Source organism: Macaca nemestrina, chromosome 6 (assembly GCF_043159975.1).
Source record: "Macaca nemestrina isolate mMacNem1 chromosome 6, mMacNem.hap1, whole genome shotgun sequence".
NCBI lineage: Eukaryota > Metazoa > Chordata > Mammalia > Primates > Cercopithecidae > Macaca > Macaca nemestrina.
Genome location: NC_092130.1, coordinates 80,678,298 through 80,696,165, shown reverse-complemented (window position 1 = coordinate 80,696,165; position 17,868 = coordinate 80,678,298). Strand labels below are relative to the sequence as shown.

Here is a 17,868-nt window from a genome sequence, read left to right as displayed (position 1 = left end):
GTGAGGCTGTTTTTGGTTATCACAGTAGTCCCAACAGACAGAGAGGTAGTACTCGCATCAGTTGGGTAGAGGCTAGAGATACTATTCAACATCTTTCAATGACTAGGACAACCCCACACAACCAAGAGATTTCCTGCCCCGAATGTCCGTATGTGAAGGTTAAGAAACAATCTTCTAAATATGTGTCTTCTTTATTCTATTCATTTCTCTTAATTTATTAACATGGAGTAGACTTTTTATTTATATTATTTCACTTGTAACATAAAAACCATTTTCAGAAGAAACTGAGTGAATAGATATCTTTATCCTCCTATACTGCTAAGAAAATCATCTGCAGACATTAAAATTTAATTCAGCAATTTATCTCATTTTTATATGGTTTTTAAATTTTTGGTTCTACCTGATTTTTAATCACCCAGCACTAAGTTATTGCCAATATTCATAGAGATAGCTATATATGTGTGTGTGTGTGTATATATATATATATACATACATATTCATATGTTTTACCATTTTATCATTTTATTTACTTATACTCCCTTTCTTCCCTGTTTCTTCTTTCCTTATTGCTGAGGTAGATCTATTAGTAGCTCTTTCAGTAGAGATAGATGGATGGCAATTTTTATATTCATAGTAATTTCTCTTCAGCACTTTGAGTCTCTTATTTTACTATCTTCTGGGACCTGTGATACATGTATTATTCATTCACAAGTAAATTGTTATTTATCACTAATAACTTTAAAAATATATTTTTTACTTACTAGCAGTAATTTTGATACAGGGTGTCTCAGTATGGATTCGATTTTGTTTACCTTGCTTGGGACCCATTGTAGGTGTTGTTATCGTTGTTTAATTGGATAATCAATTAAGTCAGTTCTAGAAAATTATTGCTATTGTCTTCTTAAAAAAATCCTTCTTCAAATTGTATCTTACTTTCTGAATGGATTGTTAGAAACATAATAAAACTTGTTGTATCCCTGTACTTCAAATTATATTTCATATATTTCTTCTAGTATCTGCAGAATTGTAACATGTTTCTGGGTACATATTTTACATCACCAGCTTTTTCCTCACCTTTTTTGAACTTTTAATTCTCCATTAATTGTTTCTTTCTTCCAAAGTTCATGATTTTGGGAATTATAAAGCTGGAACTTCTGGTTTTGGCTTCATCATATACGCCTATTTTAATTTTCGTAATGTTCCCTTTGTTCTTGATGGATTTTTAAAAATTATTTTGACACTTTTCAACTCATATTGTTCAGTCAGAAAATGGCTGCTGAACAATATTCAGCCTTATATACACATTATAACAGAGAATAAGATTGTTAAACTTCACACTCTGAAAGTGATCTATCTTTTAAAAGTATTATGTTGCAATTCCAAACCCATTGTGGCACCAAGACCAAACACAGAAAAAGGGAGCTGTGGTTTATCGCAGTAATCTCTTTCAGAAACAGAGACCCAAGAACTATGCAGGCACTTAGAGAAGTGGGGGTGAGTTGCAATGGGTACAGTGTGGCAGCCATGGAAGTGTTCAGATCTCTTCTAGAACCTTTTATAGGAAGCATAGCTGCCCATCAGCCTCCCACTGCTGCCCATATTGGTTCTATTACAGCCTTCATAGGAAGGCTCTGCTTTCACTAGACTGCCCTTAGCCAAAGACCGAATATGGTATGAAATACTAGAATCATCCAATTCTGTGCCCAGTTCAGGACTTTTTCAAAGGGCAGTCTATCAGTCTAACCAAAACTTTCTCAGAACTGGGTTGTAGACACAGTCTTTTCCTACCTAGTTTTTCCTTTTACAGTTGTCAGACTTACCCAGGATCTGAAGGCCCTTTACACTTACTCCAGCCCCATGCCTGGCTCCCTGCTTATTTCTTGGAGTATGTAAAGGTAGTTTTATTTCATTTTTGGAAATGTTGTCCATGAGATTTTGGTCTTCTATATATTTTCTTTAAATGGATTTTCAAAGACCCCAAATCTAAACCGTTCCTGTCACAGGGTCCTTAGGGTGTCACTTTTCCATCCAGAAACTTCTGTGGCCAGTGGCACTTTTACTTGAGTTTTCCTTGGTCTTGCTGGGCTTGTTCCACCCACTGAGCCTGGCTGGCAGTGTTCTGCTTGTGCTACTGGCCTGGATGCCATGGCTGCCAAGAGTGAGCCAGGCACAGAGTGGTGAGGAGTGTGTGAGTGAGGGCAAGGTCTGGCCACTGCACACAGCCAGGTGTGCTGGCTGCGGCGGCGTGGAAAAATCCAGGTGCTGCCACAGACACCAGCTCTGTGAAAGGGTGCAGCTGGACCAGGTGTACCACAAGTGACTTCCACCATAGGAACCAGTGAACATGGTGGCACCTGGAAACTTACAGACACCAGGAACTGCAGAGCCACAAAGAAGGTGTCATAGCTTTGGCTTGAGGAGCCCCTAGTTCTGGGATCCCCAAAGAGCTGAAGCTCTTCTCTCCTCATCACTTGCAATGTGGTGAGCAGGGGGTGTGTTTCAGCCCTGTTTGTGTTACAGCTTTTTCAGTGTTGCCATTGGGAGGAGCCTGAGTTCTTGTCCCACATCCAGGAAGAATGAAGTATGTGGAAAACTGGAGGATGAGCAAGGTGGAGAGGAGCTTCATTGAGTGACAGAACAACTCTCAGGAGACCTGAAATGGGTAGCTCCTTTCCACATGCAGGTCCTGACAAGTGTCCAGCTGTCAGTGGAGAAGCAACCCACAGTGGGTAGCTCCTTTTTGCAGGCAGGTGATTCCAAAGAGTCAAGGAGACCCAAAGTGGGTAACTCCTTCCAGCAGCTGGTAATCCCAACCTCTCTGCAAATCAAGCTGTGTCTTGGGTTTTTATGGGTTCAAAAGGGAGGAAGTGTGTGCTGATTAGTCTGTAGACAACCTTGGGTGGGCCTGGAAAGTTCACCATAAGCTTTCACTCCAAGTAGCAGACTCCACCTGAAACAGGTAGCCTGGCCCCCAGGCTTCAGGCCATCACTGGCTTGAGGGTGGGATTTCACTAGGGACCCACCTCTTTCCATCCAGGAATCTCTGTCTGCCTTCCACCATCAACATGTCTTCTGTGGATTCCAGGCTTTCCGTGCTGACAGGTGCCCACAGATCTGCGCTGAGCCACCCTCAGCACCCCAGTCCTCCTCCTACGCTCTTCGGTATCCAATGTTCGGAAGGGATTGAGGCAGCGGCAGGTCAGCTGGTGCATCAACGCTGTCCCAATAGCATGCACGCCAGGCCAGATAGCAACAGCACCTGGGCTCAACTACAACTTTGCTCCATACTGGAGTGGGTGCCAGGAGTGGAGAGAGGCCAGGGAGTGGGAGAAGGCACTTCCAAGTCTATGGAGGCAGGCGGAATTCCTGAGCCTCCAAGAGCGCAAGGATGCCCATGTTCAGAGTAGTGACTGGGAAGCTGCAACTGCACCCAGGAGCACAGGGCTCCTCCCTCACCAACTTGGTAGCGAGCATGGCTCCTTCCTGTTCCTAGCCCCCGCCAGCTCCAAGGAGCATGCAGCCCTGGTGTTGCCTCCCCTTCTGCAGCCAGCATCCTCGCAGTGGCCACTCCAGATGGGTCATCACCACCATCACTATCACTGCTATCTTATCCCCCAAATTCAAACAATGAATGTTTGCCAGAGAAGGTCTCATTTTTTATTAGCTATATTAATTATATAATAGACTTGTTCTAAACAAATATTGAGGTGTATAAATCTATACGTTATTTAGTAATTATAGAGAAAATACAGGAAATGTGTATCCTAGAAAATTACTTCTAAGCATAGCTATAAGCAAATAAAAGAGAAACTGGGTTTGATAAAGTTGATTGCATAATTGCAAGAATATCAATAACTTTACTGTGTTAACAGGATTTGTGTGTGTGTGTGTATGTGTGTGTGTGTGTGTGTATAATTTGTTAGACAATTCAGAGCTGATAGTAAAAGCATAAGTTAGATGGCAACCTGCATGAGTCTGTGCCAGGCTGCTCGAAGGGGCCCGAAACAGGTGGGAATCCCGGCCAACTGTCCTCAGACGTGTGGCTCCATTAGGTGGGCAATGGAACTGGAGCTTGAACTGCTGCTGCATGAGGCTCATGAGAACATGGAGGTGACACAGAGCTCCAGGCAGGAGCTGTGGGAGGCACAGAGGCAGATCAAAGAATGCATCACAGACAAAGGATGTTCTCAGAGAGCATTTTGATGATTTAAAGGGAGCCCTTGGGAGCTCTTGGATGAGCAATTGGTAACCCTTTAGCAAGAGGTGGACATCATTGAACAGGAGACCATTAAACCATTAGATGACTGCCAGAGGCTCATAGAACACGGAGTCAACACTGCAGAGGACTTAGTCTGAGTAGGTGAGATTGCCATGGTTGGTAGTGTAGAAGAGAATGAGAAACTGTGTAGCTTTACCAAAAAGGTCTCACACATTCAGTTGGACAGCTTACCAGAAGCACATTTACTGGTTGATGTGCCTTGTTTATATGCGCAGTTGGATGACTCAGTTCTTATAGTAAAAGACCACGTTTCTAAGCATGGAACAGTAGCCTCTCTCCCACCAGTACAGATAGAAGAAGTGATACAGAAACCTGGAGTCATCACAATAGGATGGTGTAAGGTGGATGATGATTTTACAGCCCACTATTATAGGCTACAGTTTTGTAAATGTACTTTAAATCATTTTGAGGATGTGTACGTAGGTTCTGAAACTCAATTCATAGTATTGCAAGTAGACTCCAATGTTGATTATCAGTTCAAAGTCTGCGCCTGAGGAGATGGTCAGCAGGAGTGGAGCCCCTGAAGTGTCCCCCAGATAGGTCATTCCACATTGGTGCCTCATGAATGGACAGCTGGTTTTGAGGGGTACAGTCTGAAAGTCGAGGTAATATTGCATTCTGGAATGACTCTGGATCCTCAGGTGTTCTCTACTCTAGAACTCCAACTTATTTCTGTGGGCAGACATTAACATTCAGAGTTGAAAGTGTGGGACAGAAGAGACAGTACAGGGGTGTTTGCAGAAAAACAGAATGGATATGACTGCAGCAGGATCAAGCTATGTGTATGAGTACAAATGGTGACGTTTTTGTAAACGGAAAAGAAATGACTAATGAGTTAACTTCAGTTACTTCTGGGTCCACTGTCACATTTGACATTGAAGCTGTCACTCTAGGAACCACCAATAATAATGAAGGCAGGAACTTCAAGCTTCGAGTAATGATTAGCTCAAATAACAGAGAAGTGGTTTTTAATTAGTCATTCGATCAATCTTGTGGTTCTCTTTACTTTGGATGCACATTTTTCTATCCTGGATAGAAAATATTAGTGTTTTAGACATTTGGGTGCTTGGCTTTGGTTTTCAGGGTTTAGCGTAGCTGCTCTTCAGCCCAGTTTAGTTTTAATTGTTTTTTTAAAAAGTAGTTGCATTCACCTCTCACTTAAACTGTTGGAAATGGAAAATGTTTACTGAATTCCATTCGTAATTTTTTTAAAAAAGAGACTTGAATGTTGGGGAAAATCTTATAATTCAGTCAATTTTATTTTTAGCATATTGTTAACTAAAATATCACCTCATTATAGAAATCAAATTTACTTTAGGAGTATGAGAAGATACAGAAAGTTCTATATCCTTCCACTGCATTTATTAAAGTTGGTTATTAGATTAGGAAAACAATGTAATATTATGTTTTAAACCATCATAAAAGATCCAAGTCCATGTAAATCTTTAGAATAAAACAAGAGAAATATACCAGATAGTAGAAGTTATGTGATATACATTCACTCATATGCTGTCCTCCTGAATTTATTAGCAATACGCTCCATGTTCAGGTATTTACAAGGAGTGTTGACTTTTATCCCATCTTCAATAATTTTTAAGTTCTCAAGCATTATAATTTTTGCACTTTTTAAATGCTTGAGCAAATATCTATTATAGGCAAGTATTATCTTTTGTTCTTTTATTACAATTTGATTCAAGATAGACTACACTATTTTCATAGGATCAAACTACCTATGGAAGTAGTATGCACAGCAGTGTTCACCATTTCACATGTATGTAATATACACATGTGTGTATCTAGCCTTTGACATAATTTTACTTTTTTAGAGTGTGAGCTGCAGTCCAGTTTAATGTCAGTTTGATAAATGGTCTCTTAGCGGACCAAAAAATAAAAAAATAAAAAATAGGGTAAATACTTAACCTAATTTTTTGAAAACTTAAATTTGTGTGTAAAAATTTACTTGAAAAAATTAATATATAAAAATAACTATCTTAACATGCTACCCCAGCCTACAGATTTTATTTTACTGTGAATTATTTTTTTTTCAATTTTATCAATAGTAAAAAAGTAGAAAAGCAAGTATGACATTATTGTAAGATAATTTATTTGGGGATCCCTGTTCCCTGATAGACAATTATGATCTTTTCTCCTTGTCTTTTTATATATAAGTAAGTAGACACTCACTTCTTTAAGGATTAAGAAGCTTTCCAGAATGTAGATACCTTGTCCACCGATCTGAATCAACATAAATAACTAAAAGTTAAAAAATAAGTAATTTGGCAGCATTCTAAATAGGAGCAAAAGTATAAATAAGAGGAGTCATAATATATTTCCTTTTTATTCTAGGATATAAAAGTTCTGTATAAATTTCAGTATTAGTCTACGGGTTAGTAGTTAACAATATCAATTGCAGAATAAACTTTTATTACATTCAGCAAACATTGATAATTCTAAAAGTGAAGACAGGTATTAAAATTTTAGTACAAAGAGTTTTAATATCGATGAGTAACTGAAATGTAACATCCTCTATTTTAGCAAGTTATATATATGGTGTTAATTGTTATGTATATTTTCTAGGAAGAAAGAAAATAGGCATATCCAATTGGAAATTCTATAACACAGAATATAATTCTGAAATAAGGGGAAATGACATTATAAAAATTCAAGTCATTTTGACTGAGAGAGGTAAAATAGAGGAAATTTCTAAGTAACAGAGAGCAGTTAAAATTGTCCTTAGAGAACTGTAACTTACATGACTGGCACTTAAAAGAGAGATAATAATTTGTGTAGACACTGAGTTTGGCAGAGCTATGGGGATAATATATCTTTTCAATCTCAAATATTATTTAATTTTGGATGCTAAGTCTTTCCTGTAATATTAACTCTTCATACCATTTTCCCTCAATGACCTTGACCACCGTGTGGGAAATAATAAACCTCATCTTCCTATCATCTTAAGTCTTGAAGGGTTTGGTAATTTATCTTGGAGGGATGTCAGTGCAAAATGTCCTCATCATTATTTGAAAGCTGAATCACAAAAACCACTAATGCTACATTAGGCAGATGTGAAACTAACTGAAACCATGAATTATTTTAGGTAGCAGAATATTTTAGAACGCAGTAAGATAGCCTAGTTTCTGTTTCCATCCAGGTATATTCTGTGAGAACAAATGCATAGAGAGGTCTATGAGACAAAGGCAAGTTAATCTGAAACTTAGTGTTGATTTCTTTACATTTAAGAATTTGTTTTTACAAATTCATGCAGAGGTTAACTCACTATTTCATCATGTTAAAAACACCATATGGCACATCACTAATTACTAATTCATTAGTTTTTGATTACCAAATTTCTCACTTCATAGCCTTTAGGTAGTGTAGTTTTTGCAATAGCTTTTGGAAGTCCTTGTTTCCTCCAGTATGTATTGCTGACTGCCTTATTTTGAAACACAAACATGTAAGTGTTTGGTGTTTCAGCCCTTTTTCTTTATAACCATTGCACCTTGTACCTTACCTCTCTGTGACAGGAGTCGGTCTTACTTCCATAGTATGATTCAGGAAGAGGCATTTTGAACCTTCCTAGAGGATAAGAAGTCCTTTGTTTCTTACAGTTCCAAGTGAAAACGGACCACCTCTGAACCTCCTTACACTTCGGACCTGAAAGGAGAAGATCAGGAGAATTCCTGGGTAACCATCTGCCATCTTCTCTTTCCTCTTTATCGATGCATCAACAGAACCTGCCACAAAAGTCATTGTGAGTGGTATTGGAAAAGGCAGATTTACAGGAAAGCTAGAGAAACTTAAACTTCAAGGCCTCTCTTTCACAAGTATCACTTCTAAGTCCTGGGTGTGTGTAGGGGGCTATAAATGTGTTCACATTGACATATTATTTTTGAAAATTTGCAATTGTAAGATTATTTTTCTCATTCTTTAAAATTGCCTCTCAGATTGAATTGGCTTTAAGTTCAACAAAACTTTTATCCGCTTCTGGCAATTTTTGAGTACTTATGAGCACAGGAAGAATGAATCAATAATAATGCTAATAATAATAAAATGTTTGAACTAGGTGGAGCTTTATACTTTAATTACTTCAACTCCTTCCTACTAAAGATGAAAGAATTAAGGTTTCATCTTAGTGATGAAGTTCAGTGACATGCCTGAAGTCACAGAGCTTGTCAGCTACAGAATTAGTACTATAATTCAGTTGTTTAAATCACAACTGGTGTCCTTTAGAATATACTACTGTACTCCTCAAGAAAGAGTAATCCAAATACAAATAATGGAGTATCATGTGGTGTTGATTTAGTAATAGAACAAATACTTTAGAGTTTAGTGTACGAAGATTTAATTCCAGTACTGACAGTTGCTAATGAGAGAAATGTTCATACTTACACTTAAAAAATGTTGTGTGGCAATGACATCTGTTTCACTAAATTGTTCTAAGGCTGTATATTGGAATTTGCTAAGAAAATGAAAATTATCCAACTGGCAAACTAGGCTGGCAAATTGCCCAATTGGCAACTGGCCATTCCCAGTTGAACATAAACAATGCTCATAGATATAAGCCATAAGCAAGGTTATCTTCCAAACCATATATATATAAAAAATATATATAAACTATATATATAATATATATAATATATATAAAATATATATAATATATAAAATATATATAATAATATATATAATATAATAAATATATATAATATATATATAAAATATATATATAAATTCCTCACTTCTGATCAACAAATGGTAACTCTAACCCAATTTAATCCACTCACCAACTATAGAGCAATCTTTACAAAATTCACTTATTTGATTTACCCTGTTTTTTGACATCTTATTCATATTTTTCCCTTAAGCCCTACTTTTTTTCATTCAACATATCAAAATTCTATTTAAAATTTCCTGCTATACCCTCTTATAGGGACGCCCAAGGACCTGGAATATGTTCCTTGCTCAAAACAGTTAAATAAATCGACTTTATTCACTTATTTATTTTTGTTGCCTTTAGGTATGCTTCTGGTTGTCTTTGAGCAGTAGGCTTGTACAGTCCTTAGAAAAAAATCACTCTAAAAAATTACTCCCAGCACATAAAAATGATAAATACTCAAGTTGATAAACACTCTAAATGCCTTGGCTTGATCATTACACACTCTATGCATGTAACAAAGTATCACATGTGCCCCCACGAATATGTACACATGTGTACCAACAAAAACTTAATTATTTATTTTTTGCTTTTCTGGTCAACCTCTGCTTTCTTCTTACCTTTTTTCTAAAGTTGTTTTTTTTTTTTTTTTTTTTTTTTTTTTTTTTTTTTTTTTTTTTTTTTGAGACGGAGTCTCGCTCTGTCGCCCAGGCTGGAGTGCAGTGGCCGGATCTCAGCTCATTGCAAGCTCCGCCTCCTGGGTTTACGCCATTCTCCTGTCTCAGCCTCCCGAGTAGCTGGGACTACAGGCGCCCGCCACCTCGCCCGGCTAGTTTTTTGTATTTTTTTAGTAGAGACGGGGTTTCACCGTGTTAGCCAGGATGGTCTCGATCTTCTGACCTCGTGATCCGCCCGTCTCGGCCTCCCAAAGTGCTGGGATTACAGGCTTGAGCCACCGCGCCCGGCCTTCTTACGTTTTTTCAATGCTTCACTCATAATTTAAGAGTTTGGATTAGTCTGGATGACTTTCTGCTTTCTTATGATCTTGTTTCTGCCCTAGTCAGGATCTTCCTGTTCATTGTTTTCTTATCCACTATCCTTATGGTGTTCTTGATTAGTACCTCATATACTTCACTTACTTAAAAATTTTTTAAGAATCCTTTTCTTAAGTAAGATTTTTTGTTCACAGATACTCTGTGAACATTTTTACTTTATTTATCATATACTCATTACATTCCTTCCTTTTTCTCTGGGAAAATAATAATCACAATTATATTTCTGAATATCTCATATTGAATTTCGAGCAATCTGAAATTATTATAATTGCCACTCTTTGTCTTAACAAAATGAATCCACTAAAAACGAAGAACCAATTTAAAAAATCTATTTCAGTGAATTTCATGACATATTATATTCTAGAAAGAGCTCACAGTAGTGAAATGAGAACTAACATGATGTGTATTAGATAATGTTATTTTTCTTTTAAACTTAAAGTTGCCAAAAAGCCAAATGTGATGTTTGTAACAGTTGTAAAATTTCACTTTTCATTTCTGTAGATACTGAGTGTCAGTTCCTCCACCTTCAACACTTCCTCTCATTCTGGTAAAAAGAAAAAAATAAAAATGTGTCAAACTAGATAAATCATAAAATTGTTTCTAGTTACTTTTTAAATATATATTGCTACATTGTAAGATATTTTACATTTATTTGTGTAATTATCTATATACCTATGTAAAATATAAACTGAAAAACATGATTCTGAAAATTGCTTTTCCAAGTTTCATAATTACTCTTCTCAAGTTATCCAACCACAATTGCTAGCATTGACTATTATTATAGCATTTTCTGTTTATACAAAGAATTTTGAAGTGGCTTTGGGTTCAGGTTTGAATTTTAGGTTTTGTTAGACTTCTAACATTCCTGTGGTTTCAGTTAATATAATTATCGAGCTTCACTATTTAAGAAACACAGAATAACTCAAAATTACCATGGTTAAATGCTCGAATTGAGTGCATGGCCATTTTAAATGCCGGGCATTACTTAGGATAAGTTCAAATTAGTACTCGTCATTCAAGCAGGAAATCTTGAATCTGAATATAGAAAGGACCCTAAGATTCAGGAGATCTCTATACTAATGTTAGTAGAATAAGATAAATTTAGAGGCACCTGTCAGTTTATTAGCTCATAGAAGGCAGATGCTTTTCTAGCTCATTTACTTTTGTATTCCATGTTTTGACCAGCGCATGTTACATAGTAAATGTAGCATGTTTAATTAATTGAAGAAAGAAAATTAAGGAGAACAAATACATTTTAACATAAATTTAATTCATAGCATACTTTTCATCTACATAGAGGAATGGCACATTAACGCAATCCCTACAAAGACTAACTAGAGAGAACAATTTAATAAAAGACAAATAAAATTTATATAATCTTACAATCACTTTATAGTTTTAAAGCTAAATTTTTGTTTTATAAAAGCACAATATATTATAAACATTTTTTCCTGAATTACATTTTAAAACATTTCTTGCACTTAAATATTATCAGCACCTGTGTAACTTGTTTTATTAAACAAATATGCAACTCAGTAATGCTATAAAATTTATAGGAGGCCGGGTACGGTGGTTCACGCCTTTAATCCCAGCACTTTGGGAGGCCAAGGAGGGCAAATCACCTGAAGTCAGGAGTTTAAGACTAGCTGGGCCAACATGGTAAAACCCCATCTCTACTAAAAATACAAAAATTAGCTGGGTATGGTGGTGTGTACCTGGAATCCCAGCTTCTCGGGAGGCTGAGGCAGTAGGATCACTTGAACCCGGGAGGCGGAGGTTGCAGTGAGCCAAGATCTGGACACTGCACTCAAGCCTGGGCAACAGAGCCAGACTGCATCTAAATAGACATACACACACACACACACACACACATTTTTTTCGTATATATATATATATATATAAAAGAAAAAAAATTATGCCAAACTAAGAATGCATTTAAAAGATGGTTTGGGTCCTGGAAAAAAAAAAAACAAACAAAAAAAACATAGAGACTCCGGATGTATTTGTTATTCACAGTAGCTGCATTTAGTATCATTTCACAAATACTTTAAGACATGTAACTAGTTCATTGACTTTTTATTGTCTTAAGCTTGAAAAAAAAATAAATCAATCTTCAGAATGACTCAGAGAAAATAGTTGATAGATTGCTGACCATCTTCTATCTTTTTTTCTCAAGCAAATCAAGAAAAAAACAAACAACATGATAAAACCTGGCATTGAGCTCCCAAAGCAAAACAAAAAGGAAGCAAAATATTCTGTTGCAAAGTAGCGAAATGATTACTTTATTTTAGAGTATATTCAATATGATTTCCCATTAAGGAAAACACATTTTAATAAAATAGTTATTACTATTTTTTTCAACTATGAAAAGCACTGAAGTACTCTTACCACAAGAACAGAATAAATAAGGTTTTATATATATATATTATTTTCCTATGTGATTTTCCTTTGTGACAAATGCTTTAATGCTAACTACATTTTTATTATATTCTGTGTGATTTTTGTATTTTATGGCTATATTTTTCCTCTGAAACTATAAATATTAGAGAAGAGAGAATTTATGCAACTCAAATTTTGTATTTTTTTTCTGGAACCTGGAAGATAATAAGTTTCTTGTTTTTACACGAAAGTGAGTTGGTAGCCTAAAATAAGATGCATACAGAAAAATGTGTCATATCTTCAAATGGCAATAGCTAAATTCTTGTCAGAAAACATAGCTTCTATAAAGATATATACTGAAAATATTTATGAAAAGGTGGGATATAGAAGTCAGTGTCACATCACCAAAAATGAGAAGGAACTCACTTGAGAAAAGAACATTTTTAATTTATCTAATGTCTTTAATATGCACATTTGCAGATTTACCTAATTTTTTTTTTTTTTTTTTGGTCTCTCAAAGCCTCAGTTTCCTCACTATTTAAGAAATAATGTATTTAAATAATTTTAAGATTGGCCATATATTAGCTATCAACAACCATGATTTCCCAGTAGTCAAGTTGTAATTTTATTAAAAGTTTAGATAACAGATGATGTTGGAAGGAGAGAAAACAGGGGGCATTTAATAGAAAGGGGACACAAATAAGAATACATTGCTTTTCCAAAATCACCATTACTATCTATTGGTAAGGAGTAAAGTCTAGACTGACCCCTACAATATTGTCTTAGTGTATGTCTGTGTGTGCTCTCACACCCACACCCATATATTTGTGTATGTACACATATTGTTTTAAAAACTTCAGAATTAAATTTCAGAATGTTTATTTGAGCAAAGAATATTTCCTGAATCAGGCAGCGCTCAGAGCAGTTCCAATTGCTCTACCCATCAATGTCAGCATTCAATATTTACAGAAGAAAAAGGAAGGGACTTAAAAGCAACTTAATTTGTTACACCTGGGTATAAGCCTTATTTGGCATGGTATAATCAGAAATTTCCTTATATGGACATAGCATAATCAGTTGGCAACCTGTGACTGACTATCTCTTGACTACTGTAATTGTCTGGGACTCAGCTATTTACAAGAATATCCTTTTAAGTTGTGTTGTAGTTAATTTACATACTATGTTAGGTTTCAATTCACACATACACACAGATACATATATATACACACACACACAGAGAAACGTGTATATAAATACATATATACACATACACATACAAAAAAATAGATATTGAAATGAACACACACATGTATTTGTATACATGAGTTTTTATACACACATATATGCCTTGACTTCTGTGAAAGGGCCTAGTAATAGTGACACCTCAAAAGCAGCAAGCATACTTCAGCCCAGATCTTGATTTTTAAGCTCAATCATCTAATCAAATACCTAGGAATTCTTAGAGAAATGGGTATTCTAGAGTTAAAGCAAGAAAAACATAAGATGAGTCTGTAGCATCTTGCAGAGACAGAAAGGAAGTGCAAAAGAAAGATGGAAGGAAAGAAGGAACATTCCAAATAATACATGTGAATGAATAAAGAAAATAGAAAATTATCAGTAGAATCTCCCACTAATACTTCCTCAAAGAGGTCCACTAATTAATGCTAAAATTTGTGAGTACATTTTAAGGAGAAACAAGATATTTGCACAGTTTCAAGTGTATTTAGCCTCCAAAGTATTTATTAATGACTTTGGTATCAACATAAGCTTATGGAAGCAATGAAATTCTTTCCTCTCAGTGGTGGAGCTTAATTTCTCTCCCCTTGAATGTGGGATGAGCTCAGTTACCCTCTTACAGTGAACAGAATATGGAAAGAGAAAAATAATTGCACAGTTGTGAAGCCTGGCAGACGTAACTCCAGTTGGTGAAGGCTAACCTCATCAGTAATCAGTCATTTTAACACCATGAATTCCTGATATGATGCAATGAGGTCACTTCACTTGTGGGCTATTTTTTCCTTAAAACCATAAACTTACTTTGATAATAAGAAAAACATCCGGCCAGGCCTGGTGGCTCACACGTGTAATCCCAGCATTTTGGGAGGCAGAGGCAGGTGGGTTGCTTGAGCACAGGCATTTGAGACCAGCCTGGGCAACATGGCGAGATGCTGTCTCTACAAAAAATGCAAAAATTATCTGGGCATGGTGGTCCCCGCCTGTAGTCCCAGCTCCCTGGGAGGCTGAGGTGGGAGGTTCACCTAAGCACAGGAGGTGGAGGTTGCAATGAGCTGTGATCCTGCCAGTGCACTTCAGCCTGGGCAACAGAGGGAGACCCTGTCTCAAAAAACAAACAAACAAACAAAACTCAGGTAAACACAAACTGAGGAATGTTTTATGAAAACACCAGACTAGAACACCTCAAGACCAGCAAGATCATGAAAAAACAAGGAAAGACTGGGAAACTACTACATAGCAGAAGAAAGTAAGGAGACATGAAACTCACTATGCCTTGGCATGTTGGATTTTCTCCCAGAACCGGAAAAAGGAAATTAGCATAATGAAACAAACAAAGCAAAACAAAACACAACCAACAGTAACACAATAACACTGGATAAATCCAAATACACTTTGTAGGTTAGCACTGTAATAATGTAAAAGGTAGTTTTTTTTTTTTGTTTTTTTTGTTTTTTTTTTTGAGACGGAGTCTTGCTCTGTCGCCCAGGCTGGAGTGCAGTGGCGCAATCTCGGCTCACTGCAAGCTCCGCCTCCCGGATTCACGCCATTCTCCGGCCTCAGCTTCCCGAGTAGCTGGGACTACAGGCGCCCGCCACTGCGCCCGGCTAATTTTTTTTCTATTTTTAGTAGAGACGGGGTTTCACCATGGTCTCGATCTGCTGACCTTGTGATTAATGTACTATGATTGCATAGTACCTTAATGGTCAGATGCTAATATTGGGGGAACTTGGGTGAAAAGTTGGGTGAACGGTACACAAACTGCTCTGTAAATATTTGCAAACCTGTTATAAATCTTAAGTTATTTTAAAATAGCAAGTTAAAAACAAAGAAATATAGGTATAGCAGACAACTATTACTAGCAGCCTAAAGAGCCTCCCACAAAAAAAATTTCCCTTGTTTAATCTGTTTAAAATATTTGGAATATGACGGTTAATGGGAGACCTTCAAAACAAAATATAATTCCACTAAAGATACATGCAACCAAGTAAAGTTTTTACTAAATCAGGAGAAAATATTAGGGTGTTTTGTTGAAAAAATGAATGTCTTCATCAGTAAATCTAATGGGATTATGTCAGCTTTTGATATTTTAGTCATCATGATAAATGTTAATATTTTTTCTTTCTCGTTCTAATACTCTTTTTCTATCTCTCCCTCTGTGTGTGTGTGTGTATATATATATATAAAATCTACATATATAAGTAACTAATTACAAATAATACATACTCTATATGTAATGTTGTTATGTAATTATAATTACTGAATTATAGTAACATGTACATGCCTTTAATAATCTCAGACCTCAAAATTTCAATCTAAAGCAGCATATTACTTATTTTAATTTGTAATTCATAAATGTTTACTGTGATTCAAGTACTGAATAAATTAAAAGTTTTACACCACACTTTATGCTTAACAATTTTCTATTTGCTCGAGAAAAATGAAAAAAAGAAAAAAAGGCCATCTGAGATTGAGATTAATAAAGTACTAAATAAATTAAAAGTTTTACACTACATGTCATGCTTAACAAGTTTTTATTTGCTCGAGAAAGAAGAAAAAAAGAAAACAAAGGCCATCTGAGACTAAGATATGACACTAAAAAGAAAATTAATAGCGTAATGAAAATTTGTCATGAATCTCTTCCCTAATTAAAGCTGTTGTTTACCTTTCTATTACAAAATATTATCAAATATATGAGTGATTTTAGGAGAAAATAATGATCAAAGATAGCATGAGAAATATTAAACAATTTTAAGTGGGCAGGTATATCATACATCAAGAATATCCTCTAAAATGTATATCAAAAGCTACCTCTTCAAAGGCTCCTTTCAAGATAAAACATTATTTAAAATGTTTCAAAGAAATAAGATGAAATATGATAGCAGGAAAATCTAATGGACTAGATTAAGAAATTGCTGTTAATATCAGATGTCACTCTTATCATGTATTATTGAAAATCCATCTTCTTTCTGAACAGGGGAGACAGGGTAGAGTATGTCCTATACATATCTTCTGTGATTTAGACTGGTAGAATTACGTAACGGGCTTAGAAATCACTGGCATCTGTGAATATGACTTTTTCTTTCATACCAAATTCTTTTCTCAAACAAGCTACTTTTACATTTTTCAGCTTATTTTCAAATTTTGGCGTAAGTCATTAATCAAGTTAATCAAATTGAAATCTTGTTACAAAATGCTATAAAGTGTCTGTTAAACAAAAGGTTTCTCACCATAAACAACCCATGTAGTAATTTAAAAACAGAGAATTGCAAGTCCCTGGGAAAACATTCTTATTAAAATTATAGAGAAAAACTAAATGACAGAACCTCCCTCTCTCAAATTCTTCCAAAATAAATACAATCAAGAAGTTGCGAACACTAGCACAAATTAAACAAATACCATTATATCTTAACAGTAAAAAAAGAAAACATACTTAAAAATCAATACCTGTCCTAAGTGCCAATTATGACAATTGTACTTCATCCAATATTAGGAAGGAAAGAAGGTGACTGAGTGGTCAAAGCCTGGCATCCACACTTACTACCACCTAAAAATTAATTTGTGGAAGACCCATCCTGGGAAGATAGGCTGGGGTTCTATAGAAAAGAGGTTGAAAACTTTAGCACAGATGTTTAACTTTACCACTCAATGTGTCACCACTGCTATCTAGGACTATCCTTTAAAGCTATGATGAAAAGCTTGTAAGAAAAGGCAGCTAATTTAAAGTATTCTCCCTTAAGACTTCCTCTATGACTCATGAGTTATATAGAAATGTGTTTTTTACTTTATAAATACTTGGAGATTTCCCAGATAACTTTCTATAATTGAGTTCTAGCTTTATGTTGTCATAGTCTAAGAACATAACTTTGTGTATAATTTCTATCATTTTACATCATTAAGATTTGTCTTATGTTCCAGAACTCAGTCTATCTTGATGTATTTCAGTTACTCATGGGAAGATAATATGTTCTCCTGTTGTTGGGTGGAACATTCTACAACTCTTAGATCCAATTGGCTGATAAGTGTTTTTCAGGTCATCTATTTCCTTACTGACTTTCTGCCTACTGAGTTTTATCAGCTACTGAGAGAGACATGCAGATGCCTCTAACTACAATTCCAGATTTATCTGCCTCTCTTTTCAGGTCCATCCATTTTTCCTCATGTATTTTGAAGCTCTATTGATAGACACATATGTAGTTAGGATTCTGAAATCTTTATAGGAAATGTACCCATTTTAGCATTATGTAATATTTCTATTTATTTCTGAAAAA

The 17,868-nt window shown here is 35.7% G+C and overlaps 1 pseudogene; it reads left to right on the top strand.

The window, feature by feature from the left end:
* Window positions 1-4,053: 4,053 nt before the first annotated feature.
* Window positions 4,054-5,333, top strand: LOC105471052 (cytokine receptor-like factor 3 pseudogene; annotated as a pseudogene).
* Window positions 5,334-17,868: the final 12,535 nt, after the last annotated feature.